The sequence below is a fragment of the Python bivittatus genome, unplaced genomic scaffold (genome assembly GCF_059951505.1).
Source record: "Python bivittatus isolate LINGU-HERP-01145 unplaced genomic scaffold, Pbiv_v1 ctg000080_np1212, whole genome shotgun sequence".
NCBI lineage: Eukaryota > Metazoa > Chordata > Lepidosauria > Squamata > Pythonidae > Python > Python bivittatus.
The window spans coordinates 376,049-388,848 of record NW_028277035.1 but is presented as its reverse complement, the minus strand read 5'-3'; the positions used below and the strand labels follow the sequence as shown (position 1 = coordinate 388,848).

The 12,800-nt window shown below is 47.8% G+C and overlaps 1 protein-coding gene across 3 annotated transcripts in view; it reads left to right on the top strand.

Annotated features, from left to right (window-relative positions):
* Window positions 1–2,129: 2,129 nt before the first annotated feature.
* The window catches only part of EPN3 (epsin 3), a 43,484-nt gene continuing 32,813 nt past the window's right edge, over window positions 2,130–12,800 (top strand). The window contains exon 1 of one of the 3 annotated variants that reach the window (XM_088133283.1): window positions 2,130–2,359. The gene's annotated coding sequence lies outside the window, so the exon portion shown is untranslated. The remainder of the gene's footprint in view (window positions 2,360–12,800) is intronic. The other 2 variants (XM_088133282.1, XM_088133281.1) reach the window with 2 other exon arrangements.

Below are 12,800 nucleotides of genomic sequence, written 5' to 3'. Positions count from 1 at the left end.
CACACTAGGGTCTGATCTCTGTACTTTTTTCTCATCTGTCTCTATTAAACAATTTGTCCATTGCTAACTGCAGAACTGGCATCACAACTAATAAGCGGCTCCCATGTCCAAGCCATGGACTGAGAAATGCAGATCAGCCATGACATGTAAACCAAAGTCTTTGCCAAAATCATTTGTTTTGGGGAGATGGGTCTAATGCCTCTGCCCAGTATCTTGGAGAATTCCAGTGGGCTGCTGAACCTTCAATCTTTAGTTGAAAGTATGCCTCCCCCCCAGGCTAAAATAAGTTGTCCTCAATAAGCTGAAAAGCAACCATCTTCATTAAGAATCAGGAAAAATGATTTTAGCAAAGCAGCTTCTTCCAGGCAGATCTCTCTGGCTATGAGGCCTTCAATTCCTATTAACACCCCACTCAACACAACTTGGAATATATAAAAAGAACTGGGCTATGGAATGAAATTTTGTTGATAGAAAATCTGGGATCTCTGCAGACTCCAGCTGAGAAAAGGTAAGAGATAAATCTAATAAGATGTTATTAGCTTCTTTCCAAAGCTGTCTTGGAAGAGAGGCTCAGTCTTTGGAAAGTCAGAGAAGTACATCTTGTGAGGAGGCTATTCAGCCCTCTTATTACTCAAACTCTGGCATTGCCACAATCAGTAGTAGTGATTTTGCATTTGATGGCCCCTATAATCCACCTCTCTAGTGCCCTCTGCATTTTGTCATTTGCTGAATTTGTAATCAGGCAATCTCCATGAAAAGCTCACTCTAATTCTCAGCAGCCTGGCCAGCTTTTCTGGAAGGATCCAGGGCAAAAAGTAGCTGTGGCCTCCTGCAGGAAAACAGCATCCTGTAGATTGCACCCTGATAAGTCTCTGAAGGTGACCTGCCATCCTTAACGACGTCTCAAATCCAGTGCCTCGACTGGCTACTCGCTTTGCCTCTTCGGCAATCTTACTTCAGCTGGCCCATCCCGCCCCGCCCCACCTATAATTGCCGAGATTAGTCGCAACTCGCTTCGGAATGACTTCGCCGGACCTGCTGCTCCCTAATAATTTTCCCCGGTGGGAGGGGAAAGCTAAGGGCCTTTCTGAGCGGTAAGGCTACAGTGGGGACGCTCCCCTACACCGGCGCGTTGACCACCGTGTGTTCCCTTGGGCATTCCTACGGTGCAGAGGACTCTCCTCGTGTCTGGGTTTTTCATGGGAAAAGGGAGCCAGTTCGCAGCCTAGCACCGAGGGAGAAGCTGTGTTTTTACTCTAGAGAACATGGGGAGGGGATCACCCAGTATGAAAGAAGTTGAGGTGGGTATGGTGGGTACATGTGCGCGCGCACGAAAATCACCCGCCTCTGATTGAAATACGACGTGAAAAGGCAAGAGGCTGGGGAGCGCTTGGAGGCAGGCGGCAAGGGACGAGAAAGGCTCTGTAATGGTCAAGCCGTTCCCTCGCTTGTAGGAATGGCTTTGCCTCCGTTTCTGTTTTGCTCTCGCGCCTGTCAAAATCTTGCCGAAGGGAGCTGAGAAAGCATCATCCACACGGTGGGCGGCCTCACTCGCAGCTTTGATTCCGTGCACGAATGCTGGCGACGAAAAAACCTGCGAGCCTCCCCCACAACTCCAGCCCAAAAGCGGAGAGAGACTGGCCGGACTTTGGGCACGTTACCCTTCCGCGCCGGCTGGCAACACCGCCGAAACCCGCGAGTCACTGGCTCCTCTTTCATAACATCTTGGTTAGGTCTCGTTCGATTTCTAACCGAGCACGACCGAGAGAACGCGCGAAAATATGAGGCGCCTCGGTCAAAGGGGAGAAAGCGTGGCTGAAGCCATTCCCGGGAGCAGCGCTGCCGCCGCCCAGTAGGGCTCGCACGGGGTCAGGCGAGGAACCGAACAGTCCCGTCCGGGGAGCCGAGCAACTTTCCACCGCGGCGGGCAGACAAAGCTTCCTCCCACCAAAAGCGCGCGCGCACCTGGCCTGCCTGACGCGGCGGTGGAAGGGCGGTGCGCCCCACCTCGCCGCCAGGTTCCCGGTGCGTTGGTGAGGCGCGGAGCGCTGCGCTGATGGATCTGGCTGGGCTCGCTTTGGGCACGGCCAGGCTGCGGGAGCAGCTGAGGAGGACCTCGCCACCAGCCGCCCACGGCAAGGGCTCCGGGGCCCTGGAGAGAAGAGCGCGGTGAAGCCCGAGGTGAGAAGGCCCCTCCTCCCTGTCGCAGCTCCGCCTCCACCTCCTCCTCCTCCTCCTCCTCCACCGTTGGTGTTCCCTTTGCATCCGTCTCTAGCAAACCTGATCCATCCCCGCTCGCTCTTGCCTGATGGGGCAGCCAAACCAAGCCGCGGCGAAGAGAAGGGACCCGAGGCGGCAGGTATGACGGCGGCAGCCGCGAGGACAGCGGCTCGACAGGAAAAGTAGTCCGGGAGGGAGGAGGGAGCGGAATGAAGGAAAGTTCTGGACGCCGAGAGCTCTCCTGACTGCAGTGAAACCCGCGTGGAGGGTCAGCACTACAGTACTTTGGCAACACTCGGCCGCAGGGACGCTCCCCCTGCCCTGCCCTGCCCTGCCCCTATCCGGGGCTCCCCGCAGTGCGCTGCCGCTGCCTGAACTTTGGAGGTACTACGCTTCTTTCCTTCCCGCCGAGGATACCTGCCCTAAAGCGGGGGCAAGGGAGAGCAGGGGATGCTTGCGATGGGCGCCGCTGAGGCTGCTTCCCCGGCCCAGCGTCGGCATGACGGCGGGGCGGTGGGCAGCCTGGGATAGCCGGTCGCCTTCCTCCCCGCTCTTGCTTCCTACCTGCGGGTTGCGGTGTCCTGCTGCCGCCGAGGCCGCTGATTCGCGACATCTCCACTCCCCCTCCCCCCGCGTGCATTTGGTTGGAAGGATCGGGCCTCTGCTAGGCAGCTGCTGCCTCCAGAAACTCCCCTGGATTTTTCCCAGGTGTGTGCGTGTGTTCTCCGCGCCGGTATGCAGGTTGTGCGCGCGTGTTCCTAATCAGACTGGCACCCCCGTTCCGCACCTCTTGTTCGTTTGCCTGTGGCTCTCGCTGGCTCAGGGACCAGATCGGATCGCGGCAGGGTTATGTAATGCCGGCTGGTGGGGCTGGGCGGCCTGCCGCCTAGTCGCATGCGCGCCCAGGGGCAGAGCGGTGAGTGCCAGCCGAGGGTCCCGAAGCGCATGCCAGCCGAGGAGCAGGACCACTTCTAGCGCTCCCGACTGGAGGAGACGCCCCGCAATCAACCCGGCTCTGAAAGTTTCCTCTCGGTGCTGAAACTGGTGAAGGTCCCACTTTCAGAGGTGCCCTCCAGGTAGGAGTCCTCGGGGAAGAAGTCCAGAGCCTCGTCTGGCAGAATGAGCACATCCGTCTCTACCGCAGCAGGACTGGCTTGCTTGCTGCATTATGAAACCACTGAAGTCACTTTCTCTGGCAATGTATTTTGTGTTTTGGGTCATCTCTATTCTGTGGAAAGTCTAAATTGTCTTCACTTGGTTTCAGTCTTTCACCTTAATTTTTAAAGTCCCTTCAACCCCTTCCAGTCAGTTGAAGGGAGTAGGAGTTAGATGCAGTTTAGTAGCTGTTTTAAAGGATAAGGAAGTTGGTTTCATGCCTTGACTTCTCTGAGAAGTGGTGGGGACAAACAAAATAAAAGAAGAGGAGGAGTTCTTGAAACAGAAACCTCCCCAGCAGAGAAATTTGTCCTCAGAAACCCGGAATTTGTTGGGGGAGTTTTAAAGACAGCTGTTTGAACCCGATGGTTTAGTTTTCCTTTCATGCTTGTCTTCAGTGCTTGAGGGCTGTGTTCTTTGCTAGAAATTGGAGAGCTTGCTTCCACCACCCCACATGGCCATTTGCTTCCATCCATTTCCTACCACATCTGAGCAAAGAAAATTGCTTCTTTCGATACTTAGTTTCAGAGTGCTGTCAGTGCTTTTGATGCCAAAGAAAAAGGCCCTTACCCTGAGAAACATACAGTTTATCATACTTTTCCCTCTATGGTGTGGGTGGCAGCAAAGGAAGGAAGAAAGGAGAGGAGCAAAGCTAATGTGGATTGAAAAATAGCCAGTTTCGCCTCTTCTTTATTTCCTTGCCTATCCATATTTTCTTCCCATGGTATGTTTTCCCAGGAGTTATCCAGTTCTGAAGTGAGGACTATTCTCCCTTATCTGATGGGGCACTGAAATATGGATGATACCTCATAACATAAGGCAGGCTACTATTAGGGCAACTCAGAAATGATGAGTGAACCCACCAGGAAGCTCTTTTTTCAAGGCTTGTCTGTTAAAAAATATATGCTGGAGCCATATGACAGCCATGGCCTCTCTGGTTTGTTGCAGGCAGAGTAGCTGAGAAAATCTGGCATCACGATATAGGAGAGTTTGCCCTACCATTCCCCATTTACTGAGTGGCAGCTCTTCTTCTGGAATGTGTCGTGAACATAAGGAATTCTTGGCAATCTTGAATGACTGATGCTTATCCTCTTCCCTGCCTCCTGTTCCTTCTTGATGGCTCTTTTATTCAAGGTCACTGCAGTAATTTCATATGTGGCTGCTTGGTGCTGCTGTCTTATCTACCACACAGTTTCTGTTTCTCTCTCTTTGTGTTCTGGGAATATTGTGTTCAATAAAACCTGCTGCTTTAAACACTCTTGGCAGCACTCCATAGGCAAAGATGTTCTTCTCACTTTTCTACCTCCTGCTTCCAGAGCTAAAATGAAAAGTTACAAGGCTTATACTGGCCTTGAAGGCAATGTGTTCTTCCATAAAATGTTATTCTCTCACCCGCCCAAATCTCCGATGTATGCAACCTAAAATTACAAGACATTCTGACATTCTAGAGGGCATAGGAAGAAATCAGCACTGCCCATGTTCTGGCACTGTGCTTTGATCCATGCCAGTCCAAAGGAGGCCTTGCAACTGGGGTAGTACCACATTAACTCCTGCATCCCAGTATTTGCCAGATGTGGAAGGTTTTTAAAATGGATGTGTACTCAGTACTGCCTGTGCCTGGGACTCCTCAAGGAGATGGAACCTAATATTACCTAGAAAGAAATATCCCAACCTAAGTCCCCAAGTTCAAGGGACATTTTCAGAAGCACTCATACAATGTTTGCTTCAGGAGGAAGGGGAGGCAGACTTTTTATCATAGCCTTGTAGAAACTAAAAAGAGAATGCTATCTCTGGAGCTGGCTGGCATGACTTTTACCCTCTTCGACAGAATGCTGCTTAGCTCATCAAGAGCTGACCCATGTGGCACCCTGTCTCTTCCTGTTTGTTTCTGGGAGCCACCATATCGCTCATCAGTCTACCTTGCCACTTAGTTGCTTCTGCAGCCTCAAGGTCTGACTCTTTTAGTTGCTCCTCCATGATTGGCCATTAAGGTTCATACTTCAATACTTCACTTCCTTTTCTTCATTTATTTCCCAGGATGCTTATGGCCAAGACTTTTATTTGGCCTCCAGCTTGTTTTTCCACCCCTTGCTAGTATCGTTTGGTACTTTCTGCCACGCAAGCAAGGAAGGAAGCACACTTTTTGCATGCAGATTTTTGCCGATTGGGATAGAGGACCTATCACCCTCCAGATGCTACAACACTGTAATTCCCAGAATTCCTTTACCATTGGCCTTGATGGCTTGAAATTCCCTTGAAGGCAATCAATTTCCTCAACATTTCTGTAGAAAAATCCCTGGCATTAATCATTTTTAAAAGGATAAAAGGTAATGAAAAACATTTCTGAAAATCTGCCGGACTAGAGGGACAAATGAACTGACTGGATCATTATCACTTTCCAATATATAAACCAGTCCCTTTCCCCCGTGATTTTCTATAGTATTTGATCTTTGTATTTCCTCCTCTTCTTCCTGCATTTCTTCGTTTATTTTCCTGCCCTGCACTTATCTGTAAGGAACACACCCAAACCCTTGCCATTTCTGATTTTTTTGGATTGGCAGCAACCTCCACGACACTGCTATGGCTACCATATAAATAGGCTCACTTCATATTTCTAGGTCCAAGTGCTCTGTGTTCCATAGGTTTGTTGTCATACAACATCTTAGAAACTGTGATAACTTGCTGACAGCTCTCAAACAGTTGAGTCATCATGGCTTCTTTGTGTGGCCTGTCATTAACTTTGCAGCTAATACAGGTATGTTAGCTTTTTCTATGAGACCTCCATTCTCCAAGGACTCTCAGGTAGCTAGTATATTAGGTTCCAACACTTGTTAGCTTAGTTTTATCATGTTGTTTTTATTCCATGCAATTATGTATTTTCTTCATCTCTTCTGTACAATGCTGTGCTTGGCTTCAGTCATTTTTCCTGGCACCACTATGTTCTAAAAACAGTAAGTGGGTTGGATTGTGTACAGAAATCAATATAGGGAAATGACTTAAAAGAAATTCTGCAGGCCATGTATTTCCAGATTCTGCATCCCTGACTCACTGTCAGTAATGTTTCCTTTGGGTGGAGAAGGATGTCTCATGTCTTACCTTGAAGGAAGATGGAGGAAAATACCCAGGTTGTACGTTTTGCAAGTTAGAGTTGCCCCAGAGAGAAAATGGATATATGACTCATTTTTTTGGTCTGCTTTGGGAGTCATACGTACTTCTCTGCTCTTCGTTTATGGTTATCTATTTCCAGTCATGGAGAAAATAGTTTTGTATGAGGAGGTTGAATTCTGAGTCATTTAAGAAAGCAAAGTGTAAAATCAAGGCAATAAAACCACTGAACTATAATGAATCTCCTATAATCTTCTCTAGGGGGTTACATTTATAGGTAACCATAATTAAGATTTCAGTTGATCCCTAGATTTAGAATTGGAAGACCTTTTGTCCATACTTCATTATTGACTAAAGAAATACTCAGGAAATGTTGCTTATCTAGTTAGTTTCCGAAGCATGAAAAGAGATTCAAACTTCTGAAAGATGTAACAATTTTTAATCTTTCAAGGGTAGAATAACAAATATTATTTACAAATTTGAGATCTCATAACTCAATCTGAAGATCAAATGACAGCATCAGATTGTTGCTGGCTGAAGATTAGGTTTTACAATTAATGTACTTGTATCTTCAACAACAACATTCAAGCTGTCCCAATAGCTGTCATGTGAGATACTTCTCAAAGAGTAATGATAGAGCCATGAATCAGCTGATGGGCAGTGCATTTTAACAAAGTTATTACCAAATTTGGAGTCAGCAGAAAAGTGTCCTGAGGTCAGACAGCAGATTTTGCCTTGTTGTGGCTCGACCAGTTTCATGGAGTCACCTAGATTACTCTGTACTTTGGTGATGTACAGGAACATTTTCCAGGTGTTCTTCCAAAGAACCCTTTCTACATCAACCTGACTGTTGAGAAATGCCTCTCTACTAGCTGCCAGTCTGCTACTGAGCTAGATTGAAGGTATTGGCATTAATATGCAAAGCTTTAAATAGCATGGAACTGTATAGAAAAATCTCCAGTTATATCAGCCTCTCCACCTCCCCTCTGCAATATTCTCTTTGCTGCCATCTAGCAGTCAATCAGGTTTTTGTTAACTGTTATTTATTTTATTTTTATTTATTTATTATTAAACTTGTAAGCCGCCCATCTCCCCCAACAGGTGACTCTGGGTGGCTCACAATAACAAAAAAGAACAAACACACCAATCCCTCCAACAGTGGCTAAAATCCATAAATAATTAAAATACAAACATACATTAAAAATGTCCTAACCCCCTCCCCCCCCCCGTATATTTTAGCACTAACACCTTCAAGATGCTGGGGGGTGGAGCCATCACCCCACCAGCCATCTCCACAGATGCGAGCCCCCATCCGGCCCCCAGGCCTTCTGGCAAAGCCAGGATTTAACCCCTTTTCTGAAGGCCATGAGGGAGGGGACACGCCGGACCTTGGGAGGCAAGATGTTCCATAGGGCGGGAGCCACAGCAGAAAGGCCCTCTGCCTAGACCCCACCAATCGAAATTCCTTGACCAGTGGGGTCTGCAACCTGCCCCTTCTGCTGGACCGAGTGGGGCGGGCTGAAATAACCGGGGTGAGAGGGTTCCTCAGATAACCTGGTCCTGTGCCATGAAGGGCTTTAAAGGTGATGACCAACACCTTGAATTGGACCCAGAAACAAACTGGCAACCAATGCAGCTCACACAACAGCGGTGTTATATGTGCCCTCCTAGGGGCATTGAGAACTGTCCACGCCGCCGCATTCTGCACCAGCTGTAGCTTCCGGATACTCTTCAAGGGTAGCCCCATGTAGAGTGCGTTACAGTAGTCCAACCCGGAGGTGACCAAGGCATGGGTGACCGTGCAGAGGGCTTCCTGATCCAGGAAGGGGCATAACTGCCGCACAACATGAAGTTGTGCAAAGGCCCTCCTAGCCACAACTGCCACCTGCTCTTCGAGCAGGAGTTGTGAGTCCAGGAGGACCCCCAGATTACACACCAGGTCTGTCTGGGGTACTGCAACCCCGTCAAGAACCAAACATGACAAACTCCTAGATCTTGAGGCTCCCCATACCCACAGCCACTCTGTCTTACCAGGGTTCAGTTGAAGCCTGTTGGCCCCCATCCAGGCCCCCACAGTCTCCAGGCACTGCAAGAGGGCAGTCACAGCGTCACTTAAGGCACTTGGGATGGAGATGTATAATTGGGCATCATCAGGATATTGATGATACCTCATCCCATGGTGCTGGATGATCTCACCCAACGGTTTCATGTAGATGTTAAATAGGAGCGGTGAAAGCACCGAACCCTGAGGGACTCCACAAACTGGGGGCCGGGTGCTGGACCTCTCACTCCCTATCAATACCAATTGGGTTTGGCCTTGGAGAAAGGAGCTGAACTAGCACAACACTGTGCCACCCAGCCCCAACTCCTGCAGCTGACCCAAAGGGATACCATGGTCGATGGTATCGAAAGCCGCCGAGAGGTCAAGAAGAGCAAGGATGGATGCACTACCCCCATCCCACTCTCGCCAGAGATCATCCAAAAGTGCGACCAATGCTGTTTCTGTCCCATAACCAGGCCTGAACCCTGACTGATAGGGGTCCAGATAATCTGTTTCCTCCAGGATCCTTTGAAGCTGCTGCGCAACCACCTTTTCTACCACCTTCCCTAAAAAGGGAAGGTGGGAGACTGGACGAAAGTTGTCCAGAAGGGTGGGATCTAGCGATGATTTCTTGAGGAGTGGGCAGACCAAAGCCCCTTTGAAAGGCTTTGGAAACACCCCCTCCTGCAAGGATGAATTGACCACTGCCAGAACCCACCCTAAGGTCACCTCCTTGGCCAGGAGGGACAAGGATCTAAACCAGAGGTAGTCGCACTGACAGCCCCGAGGACCCTGTCCACTTCCTCAGGGGCAACAGGATCAAGCTGTTCCCAGATAACTGGGTAAGAACGCTCCCTGGGCAACTCCACTGGACCTGTTCCATGCTTGGCTTCCAACTGAGAGCGGATCTGAGCGATTTTGTCCATCAGGTGTTCAGCAAATTCCTCTGCACGACCCTGTAAATAGTCCTCTGTCCCCCCTTTTCCCAGGAGGAACTGAGTGACCTTAAACAGGGCTGCAGGATGACGCTCTGAGGATGCAATAAGAGCGGAGAAATGTTGACGTTTCGCCACCCTTACCCCCACTAGGTAGGCTTAATAGCGGCTCTAACCTGTGTTCAGTCGGATTCGTCTTTAGTTTTCCGCCAGCAGCGCTCTAGACGTCTCTTAGCCCTTTTCAGCTCCCTCAACTCCTCCGTGAACCATGGGGAATGCCGGGGGTGATGGGCCAGGCGCGACCCTGTCCAAGGCCCCAGCCGCCTCCTTGTTCCAGGCTGCGGCCAGAGCCTCCTCTGGGCCATGCAGCAAGGCCTCAGGAACAAACCCCAGCTCCCTTTGGAACCTGCGCAGGTCCATCAGTCGCCGGGGGTGGACCGTTCGAATAGGTCCCACCTCCCTGCGGAGGGGGGCAGCATAGGAGAATCCCACCGCCACCAGGGAATGATCTGAGCATGACAGGGGGGATAATATAAAATCCCCCACCAGATCACGCTGCCACTGCTCCAACAAGAAAACCATGTCTGGAGTGTGACCACTGTCCCGGGTCGGGCCACAGATGACCTGGGATAGGCCTATGGCTGCCATGGTAGCCATGAACTCCCGAGACGCCTCTGAGGCCAACCCCAGGGACAGCAGATTGAGGTCCCCCAAGACCATAAGTCTGGGGAACTCCACTGCCAACCCCGAGATGGCCTCCAGCAGCTCAGGCAGGGAGAATGCTATGCAGCAGGGAGGCTGGTACACTAGCTGCACTCCCAATTGATCCCGTGTGCCCAACCTCAGAAACAGGGTCTCACATCCAGCAACTTGTGGAGCAGGACCCCTGAAGGCCAGCAGGGATTCCCTGATGACCACTGCTACTCCCCCTCCCCTCCCCTGTGGTCTTGGCTGGTGCCAAACCCTAAACCCGGCTGGACACAATTCCGAAAGGGCTACTCCCCCCTCCGGTGCCAGCCAGGTCTCGGTGATGCACGCCAGGTTAGCCTGCTCCTCCCCAATAAGGTCATGAATAAGGAGAGCCTTATTATTGACTAACTGTTAACTATGTTAACTCTAGTTTTAGGAATCTCTTAAAAAAACAAAACATTTTTTTCTTGGCCTTTCCAGCCACTAACTCCTGTTAATCTTTCTGACGGAATTTATTGTTGTTACCTTGTGTTACTCTTGCTTTATTCTTTTAAAATCAATTTTTATCTTGTTTTTTCTTTGGAATGAATTTATGGTTATTATAAATACTGGAATTTTCTATTAATGTGCAGCAGTACAGGAATGCATTTCATAAATGCAAAGCTAGTACTGTTTTAAATCAGTGGTTCTCAAACTTTTTTTATCTGTAGTTCCACCACGATGGAAACAAAAAGCTCTTTTTTTTTTCAAGAAAGACATTTATAAGCATTATGTTATTAAAGTTTCAATGACTTATCCTGTGTCCCACTTAGATTATTTCTGAACCCTGTGTGGATTCCATGTGAACAAGAAAACATTTAAAACTCTTCAGATCCAACTTGGCCTGAAGATTGAAAGATAAGATTAGTAATGCTGGCAGATTGACTTTCAGGGAAGTTCCCCCCATTATTAATTTTGTCATCAGTTTCTGGCAAATTTCCAGGATAGCTCCCTCAAAGCCACTACTCTAGATGGAAGGAACTGTAGATTCTCAAAAATTGTATTGCACATGGGGAGCAAAGTTCAGTGTAATTTTTCCCCCAGTGAGGCATATTTGCCATGCGCCCTGCTGTATAGTGAGTGAGCCCAGAGCTGGTGTCTTCACCCATTCAGCAGAGACGGCTATCTGGAAATCTGAGATTGGTTACTAAGTGAAGTGAGTACTAACTCACAGCAGCTGAGTGGGAGGTGGGCTAAATTTTGTGGCGGAGGATGTGCTATTCTTTTCCAACTCCAAGGCTGCTAGGGCATGGCAGTAATAAGGACAGTGTCACTAGACAGCGTGAGGCTGGAATTTTCAATTCTTTCTGTGCAGGCCTTTTTGATTTTTTAAAAAGTAAAATAGGTCCATTAAACTTACTGGAAGCTCAGTATGTCTATTTCGATTCTTTTTTTCCCCAAGAAACCCAGAATATTTACCCATGACTTTCTTCTAGCAGCAGCAACTGAACAGTTCTTCATATCCAATGCACTACCTATATTTTTGAAGAGAAAATGAGAAAAAGTGTCTTTGCTGCCACACCTAGGGCTACTGATGCATACATGTGTGTATAAATCTATGTATTCTTGGCCAGGGATATGAAGAATGCTCAGAAGCAGTGCTTCTTTGTTGCTGCTCTGGTGTTGTGAAATAAGTTCTCACATGAGATATAGATGACTGCCATTCTGGTGAACTTCATAAACTGCTCAAGATTTGGCTTTTCTGACAAGCCTTTGGAAATGGACATCTAGTGCTACTCTTAATTTGATTGTGTGTTTTAACTGACTTTATCTTATGGTTGGTATGGTTTTAGTGAGGGCTTGATATGTTTTTTATTAGGTTGTGAATCACCTGGAGTTTTATTCTGGCAGGATTCAAATACTGCAAAATGAGAAATAAGTGGCCACCGAAATTTGGCCACCACTTGAAATCCAGCTCCTGGGAAAACCTAGGCATTAGTTCTTCAGCAAGGCTGAGTTATTGGCAGTGGTACAGAATCTCCTGTCACTTCCATTACAACAATGCTTGTACAAATTCATGATTTAGGTGTTGATTTCCATAAAATTCAATGGGTAGCATGTTCCAGTGTGTGTGTAGGACTGCACAGTCACCATCCCTATGTATTGATTCATGGAGTTAGAAATAAATGACAGATGGTGACTAAAGTTTTTATTTTAATGGATATTCAGAAGTCAGTGATACAGAGAAAGAAATCAAGTTACAGGAGAGCTAACTTGGTAATAAAAATGGGAAATGTGATTCCTTTACTATATAGTATTTGGATGAAACTGTCATGAAGTTGACCAGGTCAAATAAAAATGTGCCAGGCTAATAAGATATTTAATACAGCCTTCCGTAGTTCATTGTCCTCCAGCTGCCTGATGAATGATGGGAACTGTAGTCCAATACATACAGAAGTGTGACCTTGACCAGTGAGGAAAACTAAAAACAAAAAAACAAAAACCCTTTTCTCATTCATCTCTCTTCTTATTTGAAAAATGTTCATAGTAAATTTAGCCTTTTTATAAATAAAGGATGATGGAGATTTTTAAGTAAATGTTTTAGCTGAACTGTATTTTGCAAGATTTTAAGAGTTTACAATATGATCTTGCTTTTGTAGATTAGAATTTATTTT